This window comes from Mustela erminea, chromosome 5 (assembly GCF_009829155.1).
Source record: "Mustela erminea isolate mMusErm1 chromosome 5, mMusErm1.Pri, whole genome shotgun sequence".
Taxonomy (NCBI): domain Eukaryota; kingdom Metazoa; phylum Chordata; class Mammalia; order Carnivora; family Mustelidae; genus Mustela; species Mustela erminea.
Genome location: NC_045618.1, coordinates 19,080,368 through 19,098,766, shown reverse-complemented (window position 1 = coordinate 19,098,766; position 18,399 = coordinate 19,080,368). Strand labels below are relative to the sequence as shown.

Genomic DNA, 18,399 nt, shown 5'->3' with positions numbered 1-18,399 from the left:
GAACTATTCTTTTGTCCATTAAATATGGTCTTGACATCCTTGTCAGAAATCACTTGACTTTTAATGTCAGGATTTTCTGGACTGTAAATTCTGTTCCATTGATCTGCACATCTGTTCTTACACCAGTTTTGTTTATTGTAGCTTTGTGGAAGGTTTTGAAATCACTAATTGTTGAATCCAATCAGTTGAAAGTTTGAGTAGAATAAAAAGGCTGACCCTTCCATGAGTAAGAGAGGGAATTCCTCCTGCCTACCTTTGAGCTGAGACATCAGGAGTTTTTATCTACCTTTAGAAAGTACAACATTGGTTCTTCCTAGGTCTCAAATCCATTGGCCTTTATACTGGAACAACAACATCAGCTCTCCTGGGTCTCCACTTGCTGATGGCAAAACTTGGAATGTTCACCACCATAATTATGTGAGTCAATTCCTTATAATGTGTGTGCGCGTGCATGTGTGCATGTGTGTAGTAACAGTAGAAAGATAAAGCCTTTCTTCAGGCTGAAATAAAGGACCACGTGGACAGGTAGAAGAGTGAGCAAGAAGAAGGAGCCCAGAGGAGGGGACACTGCTCTGAGGGGGCAGGACTCTTTACTGATTTAGTTACAGGGTCCTCAATCTCCATCCACCATTCCACGCTCACCCCACATCAACAAATCCATGTGGTTGAGGAGTCCCTACTCCCTGGAGTTCATACATGAAATGGTGTACATCCTCCAGCATCTGGCCCCTGCTGCAGAACCCCTTTTCCCATTTGGTAGCAGCTCCTCAAGATATTGTTAAAACATGATAACTATTGGGCTTTTGGGGGTTACTCATTCTACAAATTACAGTGTCCTGTTCCTTTGTCAAATCTTTACTCTCAAACTCCACACAGAACCCCTCTGTGTGCCCCCAGTGCCAGCCAGAGCCAGGACACAGCCATCTGAAGCCGGGGAGGAGGCTAAGCTTTGTCTGAGCTACTGTTTCCCCTCTTCTGGAGGCTCACTCCCCTAGAGTCCAGGGGAAGGGTCCTGGGAGACAAGGGGTCCACAGGGAGCTGCCTTGAAGCAATTCTGGTGGCTTCTGCTGACGTCTCCCTTGGAGGACATTGAGCTTTCCTGCGAGCAGTGTAGTGTTACTCCAGCCCTTCCAATGCTAAGGACCACCCCCACCAAGTGTCCCTTCGGCCTGGCCAAGGTATGGAACTCAACACAACTCTCCAGGCAGGTGCCCATTGCTCCAGGGGCCCTCTGGCTTCTGTCCCCCTACCCAAGTTCCATCATGAGGTACCTGTTTCTTCATGAGGAGCCTTTGTGAGGTTCCTCCTTTGGTACCTGCTGAGGGCTTCCTTCCCAGACATGCCATGTGTGCCCCATTTCTTCAGCCCTAAGGGCATAAGCCCCCTAGGGACCTCCTTACAGAAGCCTCTAGACCAAGGAGGGCCCGAGTCTCTTTGTCCATAGGCTCTTTCAGGGGACACATCTCCCTCCACTCTCCTGTCAGCAGGAGAGGAAGAAAAGGTCTCCTCACACTCACCATGGTTCCCAGTGGCTGGGGTCCTTCCTTCTTTGCCTATTCTCCAACTTAATATTGCTTGGAGAGGAAGGTGTCTGGTGAATTAGAGCATGAATGAGGTGACACCAAAGCAAAGCACAGGTGGGATCCTTAGATGAAGCTGGGGATGCTGGCTTCATGGAAGGAGGGCACAGGAGCCAGTGTGGCGGGAGGCTGAGGGGCATGGGTGGTGGCCCCAGCCATAGAACAGTGTCCCTTGGCTGTAAATAAGGCACACCTCTACCCCTGAATGTCAGAATGCAGATTCCCGTCAGTGCTCCCAGGTGGGGCTGAGGTTTGGGATGCTGGCCCAGGGACTGTCCATGGAGTAGAACCCCCCAGTACAGAGGCTCAAAAGGACCAGGTGAGATCTCTGCAAAATTCTGCCAGGGTTGGGGGGAGCCCTGGGTGGCTCAGCTGGTTAAGCATCTGCCTTCAGCTCAGGTCATGATCTCAGGGTCCTGGGATTGAGCCCTTCAACAGACACACTCATCGGGGAGTCTGCGTCTCCCTCTTCCTCTTCCTCTGCCCCTCCCCCAACTCATGCATGCTCTGTCTCCCTCAAATCAGTAAAAAAATTTTTTTTTTCAATTCTGCCTATGAAACCTCTCCTGTGCCCTCCCCTCATATGTACTCCCTCTCTTTTTTCATTTTATTTTCTACATAAATGACATGAACCAAGCATATAGGGACTGCCACCTAGAGAGGACCCATTACATACCACTTACCAAAACAGCATATCTAATCCTCAAGCGGAGAAACTGAAGCCCAGGGAAGTTCCACAGCTGACCCAAGGCCACACAGTTAGGAAGTGGAGCCCACACCTAGCCACTCCAGGGCGCACAGCTGCGGCTTCTGACGACTTCCAGAAGCTGCAAGTGGACGTGAGCAGAGAACCGCTCCCCGGCTGAGATTAGAAGCACGCACAGCTGTGTGTGCAAGCCTTGAACAGCTCACTTCTCCCTCCTGGCCTTGGTGTCCTCCTCGGTGCCCCAGGCACATGGAAGGCAGAAAGAAAGCAGGTGAGCTGTGCCCTTATCTCCTCTGCACGCAGCAGTGGGGTCACTCCTTCTTAGACTCCTCACCAGCTGGCTTCTCCTCCTTCTCTCGTGCCATCTACTCGGGTAAGCCGCCCCCACCTCCCTTGTATAAAAGAGCTCCCTCTTACCAAGGTCATGGCAGCCTGCCTTCTGTCTTCTGAGAGCACAGTTACCTCCTGTCTCCTTTCCTGCGTGAGCTCTGGGAGGCTAAGTGATCTCTCTCGTCGCCCATGTGTTCCTGGGCTTTGCGTGGTGCCCAGCCCCTGGCAGCTTCTCAGGAGAGCCTGGTGCATTGATGGTGGGTCTGGGTCGGAGAACGCATTGGGCCGGCTGCTGGCCAAAGTCATCCCCCATTGTTTGGAAATTTGGAAATCTCTGCAGACACTCAAGACGGGTGTATGTTTGGTGGCGTGTCTGGCATTCTCGAAATGGATGGTGAAAGAGCCAGTGTGATGTCCCAGGTAAGCCAGGCCACACCGCGGGGTTTCTCCATCTTCCAAGTTCATGCAGGTGGGGCCGCTTTTGACAAACAGAACTGAAGGTAGGATCCCGCAAGGAAAGCTGCCTCACCTCCTCCCATGTTCCTGAACCACTTTGCCTCAACCAGCCACGTGCCTATCCTTTTTAAGTTCTTTTTATTTGCTTTTTTTTGAAAATTGAGATAGGATCACGCTGGGTGGCTCGGTTGGTTAAGCATCCAGCTCTTGGTCTCATCATGCCTTGATCTCTGGGTGGTGAGTTCAAGCCCCTCCCCTCATTGTGCTCCGTGTTGGGTGCAGAGCCTTCTTAAAACAATTGAGATATAATTGACGTATAATATTGTATTTGTTTCAGGTGTACAGTGCAATGATTTTATATATGTACCATTTGTGACATGATCACCCCAATACATTTAGTTAATATCCATCACTGTATGTAATTAGTTTTTTTCTCGTGATGAGAATTTTTAATTTTGTTAGCTTAGAGACTTTCAAATAAGCAATATAGCATTGTTAACTACAGTCACTATGCTGTACATCAGGTCCCCAGGACTTACTCATCTTATAACTGGAAGTTTGTACCTTTTGACCACCTTCACCCATTCCACACGCCCCTACCCCTCTACCCCCACCGCTGACAGCCATCAAGCTGTTTGCTGTATCTCTGAATTTGGTTCTTTAGATTCCACATAACAGTGAGATCTTGGATTTTTCTGTCTGACTTATTTCACTTAGCCCAATGCCCTCAAGTTGCATCCGTACGGAAGGATTTCCTTCTTTTTATAGCTGAATAATATTCCTCTGTGTGTATCTTCTTTATCCATTTATCTATGAAGTTCTTTTATAATTAAATTTTAATAGATAATACTTTCACGTGCTTCAAAAATAATGACATAGGGGCACATGGGTTGCTCAGTCGGTTAAGCATCCGACTCTTCATTTTGGCTCAGTCATGATCTCAGGCTTGTGAGATCGAGCCCCACATCAGGTTTCACACTCAGCAGGGAGTCTGCTGGAGATTCTCTCTCTCCCTCCCACTCTGCTCCTCCCTGTTCACACATGCTCGCTCTCTCTAAAATAAATACATCTTTAAAAAAATAAAATATTGATGATGAAATACAAAATAATACATCAGGCAATCTTGTTCCAGTCCTGTCCTCCTACATCTCCTACTTTTTTCCAGATCTCAATAGTTTGCCCCGGGGAAACCTTGTATTAGTCAGTGTTTTCCAGAGAAACATGAACCAGTAGAGGAGGAGGAGACAGAGAGATTGATTATAAGGAATTGGCTCATGCAACTGTAGTGCCTGGCAAGTCCAAATGGTGCAAGGTGGACCAGCGGCCTAGAGACGCAGGGAAGTGGTGAAGTTGCAGCTCAAGTCAAAAGGCAGTCCAGACACAGACATTTCTCTCCTTTGTTTTCTGTGCCTTCAACTGATTGGGTGAGACCCACCCATACTGTGGCTGGTTCTCTACTCAAAGTCTACTTCTGTAATTATTAATCTCGTCTAAAAAAATGACTTTACAGCAATATCTAGACTGGCATTTGAACCAATGACCGAGTACCCATGGTACTACATGGTACTACATGGGGTAGCCAAGTTAATGTAAATTTACCCTTTGCAGCCCCTCCTATGAATTTTTTTTTAAAGATTTTATTTATCTATTTGACAGAGAGAGATCACAAGTAGGCAGAGAGAGAGAGAGGAGGAAGCAGGCTCCCCACCGAGCAGAAAGCCCAATGTGGGGCTCGATCCCAGGACCCCAGGATCTAACCTGAGCCAAAGGCAGAGGCTTTAACCCACTGAGCCACCCAGGCGCCCCTCCTATGAATTTTTGGTATGGCCTTTCCCTATTTCTGTGTACAAACAGAAGGAAATACAAATCCTTCCTTGAAACTTCCTCCTACAAGCATAGCCTACACTGCCCATTGTTTCATACCCTGTTTGTTCATTTCGCACTACATGGGGTGATCTTTCCTTATCTGCTCCTGAAACCCTTCCTCAGCTGATAACATCACACAGATGGACAGTTTATTAAACCAGCCTCCCCAGAGGGACACTAATCCATAGCAGCCTTGTGTGTGCTGTGACTGATGACACCTGTGGGAAGGGTCTTCTGGATCTGTCTGAAACTTCAGGAAACTTGTGGTTTCAGTCTTCCCAGGCCAGGTCTCTTTGCAGTAGTGACACTTGTCTAAGTTACCTGCTGAAGGGGCTCCTGGGTGGCTCAGTGGGTTAAAGCCTCTGCCTTCGGCTCAGGTCATGATCTCAGGGTCCTGGGATCAGCCCCACGTCGTCGGGCTTTCTGCTCTGCAGGGAGCCTGCTTCCCTTCCTCTCTCTCTGCCTAACTCTCTGCCTACTTGTGATCTCTGTCTGTCAAATAAATAAATAAAAATCTTTAAAAAAAAAAAAAGTTGCCTGCTGAAACACAGCCTTCTCTGAGCTTCTGGACGAGGGCACCTCCCAGTCCCTCTCGTTGTTGGGCCCTCGGGGAGGGCTGGCTGTTCACTGATGCTGCCCAACCGTCCTTTGGAAAGGGAGGGTGTGGATCCTTAACTTGACTCAAAGACCCTGAGGTCAAAGAGGCAGCCCTGTTAACAGCTAGGAGGGCATGTATACGCTGAGCTTCTCTGTAAACAGAAATTAAGAGCCTCAACTGAGGGCCAAGTTTGTTTTGGGAAAAAAGAAAGGGGGAAGGTCAGCCAGAGCAAACAACAGACTAATTAAGCAGCCTGTGAGGCCTTGTCAGGATCTCCTTGAGCAGCAACAGGGCATTTCCTGGGGTCCACAGCAGAGGGGCCCCCTGTGCGGACCTGGAGGCCCTCTGTGACTACTGAGTGTGTGGAGAGATCATTAGTCATCTCTTAGGATTAAACGTCTCTTATCTCCTTCTGTTGGCACCACAGACTGGCGGGCTTACCCAAGAGAAATGTCCTATCTCACTGCTCTGGAGGCTGGACGTCTGGGACCAAGGTGTTGGCAAGGTTGGTTCCTTCTAGGGACTGGGAGGGAGAATCCATTCCAGGCCTCTCGCCTACCTTCTGGTAGTTTGCTGGCCATCTCCGGAGCTCCTTAGCTTGTAGGAGCATCGCCCTGACCTCTGCCTTTGTGTTCACACACTGTTTTCCCTCTGTGCATATCCGTCTCTGTGTCCAAATTACCTCTTTATAAGGGATACCAGTCACATTGAATTAGGGGCCCACCCTTTTCTGGTATGATTCCACTCAACCTACTACATCTACAAATAGGCCTGTTTTCAAATAGGGCCACATTCTGACGCGCCAGGGGTTAGGATTTCAACACATGCATTGTTGAGGATCACAATTCAGTCCATCATGGCAGTGGAAGGGTCTGGGCGGTCGCTCTATTAGGAGAACCCAGATCCCGGACAGATGGGCTTTTGGACATACATTCCATACCCTGGGCCCTAAGCAGAATTAGAAAAGGTGTTATAAAACCTGGGGATCCACATCAAGTGGCTTTTCTCTGGGAAACCCCCAGTTCTGGGAACAGATGAGGGTGTTTACAAAGCATCTGATGGAACAGTGTCCACGCATTATGCAACAAGGGCCCTGACCACTGACACTCGTTTCTTTCTCCAGGCCTTCGTCTGGGGCCCAAAGGCACAGCCATGGAGGAGCTGAGTTGGAACAAGCCACTGAACCTGTTTCTTCTTCTATAAACTGGGGAGAATAATGCCGACCTGAAGGACCCAGTGACCTCATTGGGTAATACATACATTGCCCTCACTCTGCTGCACTTAACAGGTACCCCAAGGGGATTCCCACACTGCACTCACTGCATGGGGCCTGTCTATACTGAGCCAGGTGACTGCGACTACCTTGGTCTGCTTTCCTCTTACAGCTGTCACTCAAGGTCCCTCTGCTCACCCCAGCTGGCTGGAGAGGGGCGCATGGTTCCCCCAGGCCCCTCTGCCCTGCTGACCCTGGAGACCCCTACCCAGGGCCCTCCCATCGCACGTGCTCTCTTAGGCCAATGGGAGGGGACATGCAGGGGCCTCTCCTTGAACTTCCTCCCAGCTGGAAGACCCCAGAAGTGACCTGGGACCCTGAGGAGGAAAGGAGAGCTCCTTCTTCCACCAGAGTGGGACCTGCATGGGGGACCGCATACAGCAGGATAATATTTGCAGAGCAGCTGCTATGTGCTGGGCTTGCCCCTTTCCACGGCCCATGAGGAGCTGGGGTGCAGGGGAAACTCTCATCCTAGAACCTCCTGCAAGCTGGAAATTTTAAAAAAAAAATTTTTTTTTTTTTTTTTTACATTTTACATTTGACGTTTTTTACATTTTGCATTTACATTTTACCTTTTTTTTACATTTTACATTTACATTTACAAATTACATGTATAATTTTTACAGCTGTAGTTGTAAAATGTGGATTACATCTGCCAACAGGTGGTCCTGGTACCACGTCCCAGAGTGAGACAGATGTCCCTATGTAAGGTTTAGAGTCCGGAGAGACCGGTAGGCCGTTTGTCAATGAAGGAGGGAGGCAACACTGAGCGGGCCTGACTTCTTCCCCCACACTCATCCGTGAGATGAGTCCCTGGGTGGCAGTGGGGGAGGATGGGAGGACAGTGACAAGAAGCCAGGTGTCAGACTATGCAGGAATTCCCTGCAGTAGAAGCTGGGAAGGTGGGCCCTCAGCTCCCCCTTGCTGGCCTGCAGATTTTTTTTTTTAAGATTTTATTTATTTATTTGACAGACAGAGATCACAAGGAGGCAGAGAGGCGGGCAGAGAGAAAGAGGGGGAAGCAGGCTCCCTGCTGAGCAGAGAACCTGATGCGAGGCTCGATCTCAGGACCCTGGGATCATGATCTGAGCCGAAGGCAGAGGCTTTAACCCACTGAGCCACCCAGGTGTCCCTTGGCCTGCAGATTTTACTAGCTCTACTTCTCTGGTAGGCAAATTGAGGATCAGAAAGACTAAGAAATTTGTTCAAGTTCCCATGGGTGGTGGGGGTGAACCCAGGGCTCCGTCCACCCCATCGACAATGGCATTATTTGGAACTATCTTGGCCCCCACTCCTGCTCTTCTGCATCTGAACCAGACCCCAGCTGAGCACCTGTGCACCCTCTTGTGATCCAGTCCTCCAGAGCACATGCAGTGCATCATGGCCAGGGACCCTTGGGGACCAGTCACAGTTTCTGCCCACCCCGTGGCCACTCCCTTCTGATGACAACACTCTAAGGTTCCCTGGGGGAACCTCCCACCCGTCACCCCCACCATCAAGCCATGGGGTTAAGGCAGCTCAGCATGGCCCAGCACAGGCCACTGAGAAAATTACTTTTCTGGAATTACTGGGAAGGATGAGATCTTTTTTTCTTTTGTCTAGTGGGGAAAGGAAGGATCTATCCTTCCTTTCAGATGCTGTAAAACAGAGGTATCGCCCCCTTCTTCCCTGGTGGCAGGGAGATCACACAGGGTAACAGGCCAAGTGCCAGCGTAGGGGGAAGACCTTCAGCAAACGCTTCCCTTCTTGTTGTCATGAAATGGTCATAGAGAGTGGAGAAAGCATCTGGAGGAATATATGAAGCAGTCATGTCAGCAGAGGCCGGCTTACCGTGAACCCAAAGCTTCAAGTGCAAGGGCTCCCCAGGGCTTTGCATCAAATTCCAGGCTTCTGACTTTATTTCTTTCTCTACCAAGAGGATCCTTGTCTCCAAAGTACATGAGTTCCATGTCCCAGAAACTCAGATCGGAGCCACTGTGTCAGGCACAGCGTACACAGGAACTGAGTTTCCTTTATCAACAGAACGCAAAGGGGGCGGCAGCCATTTCTGTGTCCTCCCAAGGCTAAACTCTTGTCTGGCAGCAATCCCGATGCGGCCAGATCATTCTGGATTGGGCTCGGACCCGGTTCCAGCCCTTAAACAAAACTGAAAGGTCTTCCTTAAAAACAGATCAGCATCAGGATTTTGAGGATTTTTAAATCCTTAAAAACAATATACCCTAGGGTAATAAAGCAGAAGCCAGGAAGAACTTCAAGATACTTCAGTTTCCATTAAGGAGTGAGTTTGGGTCTCCAGGGGAAAAAACAAGGAAGGATTACTTCTCCTAGGGGCAAAAAAAAAAAAAGCAAGGCTATACAGGACCTCCCCAGGGAGGAAGCCAGGCCAACCCCCAGGGAAGAATTCACTGGACAAGGAGCTAGATTTGGAGAGTGGCTGGGGAGTCTGCTTGATAGGCTCCCTCTGCCCTCTCTCCCCCCAGCTGGCACACATGGGCTCTCTCTCTCTCTCTCAAAAAATAAATTAAATAAATAAATAATCAATTAAAAATAAATTTAAAATAAAATGGATCTAGGTGGTTGGTGTGGACATGAGGACCTTAGTGCCAATTCAGTGAGAAGGTGCCCATCACTTAGAACCATGCCAGGCATGAATAATGGGACTGAACACTTTTAGAGCTAAGGTAGCATCACTGATAGCTTTCAGCTAAAGTCAGGGACAAATTTTGTACCCCCCTTTCTATTGGATGACTCGTCCTTGCAGAGAAGACTGCCTACAGGCTGTCCCAAAATAGGGAGTCAGTTACCCCCCTTGGAAATTAACCGAGTAAGCAAGGGTCATCTCATTTTGGAAAATCTCCCACGTCATTGGAGGGCTACCTGGTCTACTGGTCATGTTCCCTTAAATATCTGAGGTGTCTTATGAACACTAGGCAAGGTCTAGTGTTTTAGGAGGAGGAAGAAGGTAATTCCTGCCTTCCACACCAGAAGGAAGATTCCAAGGCATGGTGTTCCTGAAAAGAAAATTTGTTTATAATTGTTATAAACAATCCGAGTGAAACCTCCATCAGTCTCGACACAGGTTGACAGAGCATCTGACATGGGACCTCCAGTTCTCAGCTATTGGAATAATTCAGTCTAGGCCTTGTTTTTGCAAGGATTACTACTTCAGGCCTCTTGTCTTATGTGTCTTGTTTGTCTACACCACCAGCCAGATGACATTTTTCCACCCCACAGAATGAATGGCTAAGGGAGACATCCAGAGCAGGGGTAGCTAATGTGAGGGGTTGTGGCAGGGTATTCCCGTGACCACCCTTGGTGGCAGTGATTTGCTAGAATGACCCACAGAACTCAGAGAAGCTGTTATACTCATGGCTACAGGGTGTTTTTTTTTTTAATATTTTATTTATTTATTTGACAGAGATCACAAGTAGGCAGAGAGGCAGGCAGAGGGGGTGGCGCGGGAAGCAGGCTCCCTGTTGAGAAGAGAGCCCGATGCGGGGCTTGATCCCAGGACCCTGGGATCATGACCTGAGCCGAAGGCAGAGGCTTTAACCCACTGAGCCACCCAGGCGCCCCAATGGCTACAGGTTTTTACAGCAAAAGGATATAGATCAGTATCAACAAATGAAAAGGTGCATAATGCAGAGTCCAGGAGAAACCAGGTGTGAACTTCCTATAGTCCTTACCCAGTGGAATCACGTGCACAGTGCTGAATTCTCCTAGCAATGACATGGGCAACATGTGCAAAGGAGGGGGGGGCCTGGCTGGCGATGTCTGTAGAGCATGGGACTCTTGATCTTGGGGTTGTGAGTCTGAGCCCAGTGTTGGGTGCAGAAATTACTTAAAAATAAATGAAATTTAAAAAAAAAAAAGCATGCAACAGGAAGTTCACCTTGACCATGGTGTCTGGGGGTTTTATCGGGGGCCAGTTATGTAGGCACGGGATGTCCATGTGACTGACCTTAGGTCAAACCGATACAGCCCCCCACTATAAATTCCATTGTTAGTATCAAATATGTGGTGTGGCTCAAGGCCCCAGGTAATCAATGACACTCCTCAGTCAGGGTAGTCAAAGACTTGGAGGTTATCCCCCAGGAGCTGGTCAAGGGCCATTTCTGAAGACCTTTGGGCTATGTTGAGTTTGGACAAGCCTGATGAGTTAACCCTTTACTACACAGAGGTGCCATTGCTGGGCGATCATCGGCTGTTGGCAATGGACAAGGTTGAAAAGGAAGAGCCATCGGATCATGGGCAGAGCAGTCTGGCAAGGGATGGCACATCCAGCACCAGTTAAATTTCAGATGCTTGGGAGGCCCACACTAGGACAGGGCATTTTCCTTAATGCAGAGATCTCCAAACTCCCATATGTGAATATAGCACCTCTGTTGCCCACAGGACCGGGTAGGATGGTCAGGTGAGCTCTTCTGTCTAACAGAGCCATAAGAATTGCTCCCTCCCCTCCCTGAAGTTTCCCAGAACACTAACCTTTTTCCTAAAAGGGGCTGAGATCAGGGTAGAAAAGACTGGAGGAACTGGAGGCATGGAGGGAGGGGCTCTCTGTACCAGTAAATAAAGCTTAACATTTACTTTTATTTCTCTGAAAGAGAGCAAGCATGAGCAGGGAAGAGAGAGAGAGAAGCAGGGAGCCCAACATGGGGCTCGATCCCAGGACCCTGGGATCGTAACCTGAGCTGAAGGCAGACACTTAAACATCTGAGCCATCCAGCCCCTTACTTTTAGTTGTAATTGGCCACTTCAGAGCCAGGATATTTGGGGCCACTGTCTCCTATCTCACCTGATGCTGGCCTGAGCTGAGCTTGGCTGTGGGGAAGGCCGGTCACCCTGTTGGATTTGACTCCTCCCGCTTTTCATCCACAATGCAGACACAAGAAACCAATACAGGGCCTTCTTCAGAGCTCTGTGACCCTTCTGCCCCTCCTTTTGTCCGTGGCAGCCTGATCCAAGCTCGGACTGGGTCTGAGTCTTCTTGGAGCACACAGGACAAACATGCCCGTGCTGTCCGTCTATCTCCACACTCTAGTGAATGGACAGACCCAGCATGGGGTTAGTGGCTGGGGGTCTGCAGTCAGATGTCCAGCTCTGCTGCTGGGGGGGTCAGGCAGGGGACTCCATCCTTCTGATCTCGATTGACTCATCTTGTAACATGGAGATCCCAGTAAGAGCACCTCGTAACAACAGTCTCGGGGGCGGTTATGAGAGTAGAAGAATTTGGTGCTGGCTACCATTGCTGCCGGGTGAACACTGGTGCATTTCACTCTGGGTGTGGGTGGGGTGGGCAAGACCCAACATCTACGCTCTTAACACTGGTGCCCAGAGGTGCCTACCCACAGGTATTGCAAGGAAGCTGGACCATGACCCACTTGAACGTGGGAATGGCCCATTCATCAGTGGGCCATTCATTGCCCAGACTGATGTTGGGCCTGCTTCAGGGCCAGGGACTTGTATCAGGCTATACAAAAAGAAAAGCATGGGTGACTCAGGAAGATAGCCACAGGCCTCCCATCTGACCTTCTCCAGACTGTCACTAGTCACATACCAGTCACCCTTTTAAGAGGCAGAGAGGGAGGGTGGGAAACTCATGTGTTTCAAGTTAAGTCATGATGTTTGAAAGTTCATATTACCAAAAATTTGCCAAATAGATCCCATTGTGTGTATAACTTTTATGCTCACAAAAGACGGAATTTCAGCTCAGTGGGACGTGGGTGAGCTGTTTCACGAACGGATCTGGCATAGCTGGCCATGTAACTGGAAGACTATGGAGCCTGACACTATTTTATACTGCATACAAAAATAAATTCCCGAACAACAAATGATTTAAATATTTACCCCAAAGATACAGATGTAGTGAAAAGAAGGGCCATCTGTACCCCAATGTTTATAGCAGGAATGGCCACAGTCGCCAAACTGTGGAAAGAACCAAGACGCCCTTCAATGGACGAATGGATAAGGAAGATGTGGTCCATATACACTATGGAGTATTATGCCTCCATCAGAAAGGATGAATACCCAACTTTTGTTTTGTTTTTAAAGTAATGCAATTCTGGGGTGCCTGGGTGGTTCAGTCAGGTTGAGCATCCAACTCTTGATTTTGGCTCAGGTCCTGATTTCAGGGTGGTGAGATCGAGCCCTGCATCAGGCTCTGCACTCAGTGGAGAGTCTGTTTGTGATTTTCTCTCATTCTCTCCCTCTGTTCCTCCCCCTTCTTGTACTCTTTCTCTCCCTCTCTAAAATAAATAAATAAAATATTTTTAAAAAGAAGTAATGCAATTCAAATCTTACCCCCCAAAATAAATAAAGATCTACATGAAAATTTCTCTGCCAAACAGGCAACCCAGAAGCTATGGGGGAAAAAAGAAAAAGGACACCCGACTCTCTAAAATTTTTTAAATTTTTAGCTGGCAAAAGGGACCACATACAGATCTGACATACAGACAGCAACTTTGGAAAAAGGGTGTGACATGTTGATGTGCCCACCTTTAAGGCAAAGTGTTTCTATCTACTAGATTGGATCATGTGAAGTTGTTGTTTTTATTGGTGAAATAGTAAAGTATCAACCATGTCATATAATTCAACCTGTTACAGTGTGGACAAGAAAAGAAGAGAAACAGACAAACAGGAAAAATTGGTAAAAAGAAGGCATTTGCTGCAGAGCGATCTAATTGCTCCAATTACTCTCCCCCTCTACTGAGGGGGGGGTAGTGTCCCCTCCACCCTCCTTCTTATAAACAAAATCCTGTTTTTACTCAGAGTAGTAACTCAGAAACGGAATTTCTAAGCCTCCTCTGCAGCGAGGTGTAGCCAGCTGCCCAAGTTCTCACTTATATAGGCAAGCAGGAATATTGTGTATGTTAAATCCAGAACATCTCCTTACAGGAGTGGAGGAGTGTGCCCTGCCTTTGTGCCTGCCTCTCTTGCTGCTTGGAACTGAGATGTGATGCTGGTGCTCTGGCAGCTGTTCCAGAGAGAGAACAAATTGGAGACCTGGAAGACGTCCGCATCACTGAACAAGTTTGCAAGTCACAATACCAACCTTGCACTTCCTACTTCCAGAATCCTTTCATGGGAGATACACAAACTCCAATTTAAACCTCAGTGATTTGGGGGTTTTCTGCTACCTGCTGCTGAACTGAACCCAATGAACACAGCAATTCCCAGAGGAATACATTCACATGATCAACTTGAGAAAATGTTCTAACCTTTTTATGAGTAGCTAGAAAAACTTACATGAAAGAAACCAACAGATCACTTTATACCCAATAGACTGATTAAAACCAATATAAGTGTTAATATGCATTGTGGGTAAAGGTGCAGGGAAAGGGGCTCTCTGAAGATTGTTACTGAGATGAGAATTGTTGTGGTTCTTTTTGGAAAGCAACCTGGCAACACCTAGTAAAATTAAACCTATCTATACTTTTCAATCCAGCCATCCCATTCCTGTGACTCTATCTCAGAGTAATCAAAGGACCCATAAGTATGTAAGGTTGTATTTACATGGATGTAAACTGTAGCAGGGTTTATGTTTGAAAAAGAGGAAACAAAGTGAATGCTATCAACAGGTTGAATGAATTATGTTTCGTTCACACCTTGAACAACACTCTCTCAGGTCTGTTTCTCTGAGAGATGAACTCTAAGGCTGAGATTGGCAAATAAGAGGGTTATTAGGAAGTGCTGTCAGGTGTCACCTTATAAGGAGGCCTCTGCCTACCCTGGAAGAACTGGAGCTTGATGGGCTTTCCAGATGTTCCAGAATTTAGCTCAAGGGACGAGCCTTTGCACCTCTGTGTTAATCCATCATTGGGATGCCTCCTCCCTGGGGACTTAAACTCTGGCAGATGGCAGTCTCCAGAGAAAGACTCAGCTCCGACCCATCAGTGACCAACAATCCTGGCAGCTGGGAGGGTACATTTTGCCATAGCATCCACCACGGTCCACTCTTGGTGTCACTTGGATCCACTTGATTCGTGTAGTAAATCCATTTCATCTAGGAACAGCTCCTTCAAGATTCTGGTGGATCTCTTTTTCTGAGATTTTGAAGATGAATCACTTACTGACCACCAGTGAAGACCTCATCAGTGGTGGGTGGTAGAACACTAGTAGCCTCTGGCATGCTGCCATGCTACACTGTCAATGTCATGGGTGGGGAACCAGCGTGGGGTATTAGTCAGCACAGGCTGCTATAACAATACCTAGTTGATGGTATTTTCATCAACTAGGAGGCTTAAAAATACACATATTTCTCACCATTCTTGGGGCTGGGAAGTCTAAGATCAAGGTGCTTGACCAATTTGGTTCCTGGTGGGAGCCGCCTTCTTGGTTTCTGGACAGATGCCTTCTTTCTTGTCCTCACCTGGTAAAGAGATAGATTCCTATCCCTTCTTACAAGGGCACTAATCCCGTTCATGAGGGATTTGCCCTCATGACCTAATCACTTCCCGAAGGCCCCACCTCTAAATACCCTTTTATTGGGGATTAGGTTTCAACATGTAAATTTTGGGGGGACAAAATCATTCAGTCTATAGCAACTTCTCAGTTCAGAAGATGTGGATTACCTTACTCATATTGTGAATTCGTTTTGTTGTACTGTTAGAACAAAGCACCACAGACTGGGGGGTTTAAACAACAGAAATTTATCATCTCACAGCTCTGGAAACTGGAGATCCAAGATCAAGATGTTAGTAGGGTGATTCTTTCTGAGGGCCATGAGGGAATGTTCTGTTTCAAGCTCTCTCTTTGCCTTGTAAATAACCATATTCTCCCTGTGTCTCTTCACATTGTCTTCCTTCTGTGTCCTCATCTCCCCTTTTTTGTAAGGATACCAGTCATATTAGATTAGGGCCCACCCCTATGACCTCATTTTTAACTTGGTTATCCCTAGAAAGACCTTATTTCCAAATAAGGCCACATTTTGAAATTATGAGAGTTCAGACTTCAAAGTATATATATTTGGAGAGAGGTAGGAGACACACTTCAACCCACAACATACCTTGTCCATTGGCTGCCACAAAAGGCAGGTAAGGTTGTATAATATGGGCATCCCCCATGCCCCACTGTATCATAGACACCCTCCCATAGAGTTATGACTAGGTTAGAGCAGCATGGTCTTCCCAACTGAGTCATATTAGCAGAACATTCTAAGTTTTAGATTCTGTTCTAGTTTTTGTTTATCCTGGTGTCATAATTGTTAGGTTTTTACATTTTTGCTTAGTTGCCTATGTTTTTATTAATAATCTAATCCAAAACTCACTGCCAGGCTTTCTTAATACATTCAGACACAGGTGACTTGCCTCCCACACCTCATACACACCCTTCACCACAGCGCTTTCTCCTGTGATAGAATCTCTGTTTCCTGGATGCCCTTTCACTGCTTTTTCTTTTACTCCCTTGTTTTATAGGAGCATATCCTTCAGTAACATCCTAAGAAAAGGCATATGGGAGGTAAATTTTAGAGGCTCCTACCTGCCCAAAATGCTTTTATTCCATCTTCTCACTTCATGGGTGTTTTGGGTCTAAAAATTCTAGACTGAAAGCCACTTCTCTTCAAAATTTTGAAGACATAGTGTAATTGTCTTATTTACAGTGTGATCATGAGAAGCCTGAAGTCGTTCTCATTCCCCATTCTTTCATTTTTTCACTGCCCTTTTGAGGTTTGTAGCATAGTCTTTTTGTAAATTAGGTTCCTGGACCCAATTTCAATGTATAAGGATGGAGGGGGCAAGAGGTGGGGAGCATAGGAGAGGCAGTCCCCACACCAACAAGCAATTCTCAGGATACCAGCTGGGTGCCCTACAATTTAGTTCGACTCTGACACTATCTACCCAGAGATAACATCAGATTCCACAGGTAAGGCTTCAGTCCTACAAGATTGCTCCCCTCACTTGTAATCCAGGTGCTTCCCTGTGCTTCTGACTGACCAGCTACTCTCACGACTTCCTCCTTGAACTTCAGGTTTCAGTTGCAAGTCCAGTATGTCTGACTGGCTATAGATTAGAGGTTTTGAAGGTTCCCTCCTCAGGTTAACTTGTTGGAGTGGCTCACAGAACTCTGAGAAATTTTTTACTTGCTAGATTATCAGTTTATTATAAAAGGATATAACTCAGGAATAGCCAGATGGAAGAGATGTGCATAGGACAAGGTGGAGGAAATGGGCACAGAGCTTTCATTCCCTCTTTCAGCCCACCACTGTCCCCAGATTTCCCCATGTTCACCAAGATGGAAGCTCTATGAACCCTCTTCTTTTGGGTTTTATGGAAGCTTTGTTACATAGGCGTGATTGATTAAATCATTGGTCATTGGCTGTTGATTCAATCTCCAGCCCCTCTCCTCTTCCCAGAGGTCAGGAGAAAGGGACTGAAAGTCCTGACCTTGTAGTCACATGGTTGGTTCTCCTGGCAGCCAGGTTCCACCTTTAGGCGCTTTTAAAGAACCCACCTCATTAACATAACAAAAGACACATTTCTCACTCAAAACACTTGAAATATTCTAAGGGTTTAGGAAACTATGAACCAGGAATGGGGTTGAAGACCCCATTGATAATATTTTTTATTATCAATCAAAGTATCACACTTTGCCACTAGTATTTGAAAATGCCTCCAGGAGATGCCTGGATCTATTTCGTCTTTTCAAACTGAATACTCATGTTCTTTATCAAAGGATTTTCTTGAAATGCGTTTTTGATTATTTCTTCCCCTCCATTTTCTCTGTCCTGTGTTTATGAAACTGCCATTACTTTGATATTAGACTAGTTTTCTTACATTTTTTCCCTCTTATTTTCCATCTCTGATTTTTTGCTTTACTTTCTGGAAGAATTTCTCAACTTTATATCTAAACTATTTAGTGTTCATTATTTCTGCTTTCGTATTTTCAATTTTTTAAAAGTTCTTGTTTGGTTTTAAAGTATTGTTTTTTAAAATAGTATCCTATTCTTGCTTCATAGGTCTGGTATCTTCTTTTATTTCTTTCCTTCTTTCTGTTTCTCTTTTTCTTTACCTCTCTACTTTCCTTCATTCCTTTAATATTCCTCTAATATTCTTCTCCCTGTAATGTTTTACCCAAGTTGCATTTCCTCTGCATGCTCTGATCACTATCATTCATGTCAGAGACTTTCTTCAGATGTCTGTTAATTGATGATTATCTATGTTCATTTTGAGTGTAAAAGACCTGAAGCCTGCTTGGATGTTGTGAGCCCACAGTTGAATTGTAGACAAGGAGTGTTACTGTAGGGCAGGTTTCTAGGCCTGGCATCATTAACATTTTGAGCTGGATAATTCTTTTTTTGGTGTGGGGGGTGGGAGGACCATTCCTGTGCAACATAGGATGCTTAGCTGCATTCATAGTTACCAATAGCTGCCCCCCCCCCCACACCAGTCTGTCATTCCTCCCAGCAAGGATGAGTCTGGGGGAGGCAGGAGGGCTGACTCCGGATATCTGGGTGGCATCTTTGTACTGCTGTCAGTGAAGAAGTTGGTTCTCTGCACTGTGGGGATAGATATGTGCTGAATTGTGACTCCTCCGGCAATCTTGGGCAATTTTAGTCTATCCATGCTGACATGACAAACACCACACACAGGAT

At 46.8% G+C, this 18,399-nt stretch overlaps 1 long non-coding RNA gene across 1 annotated transcript; it reads left to right on the top strand.

Annotated features, from left to right (window-relative positions):
• Window positions 1-385: 385 nt before the first annotated feature.
• On the top strand, window positions 386-14,214 carry LOC116589895. The gene is made up of 3 exons (XR_004285436.1): window positions 386-417; window positions 6,660-6,824; window positions 13,704-14,214. It is a non-coding gene; the product is annotated as an uncharacterized LOC116589895 (long non-coding RNA).
• The last annotated feature ends 4,185 nt before the right edge of the window (window positions 14,215-18,399 follow it).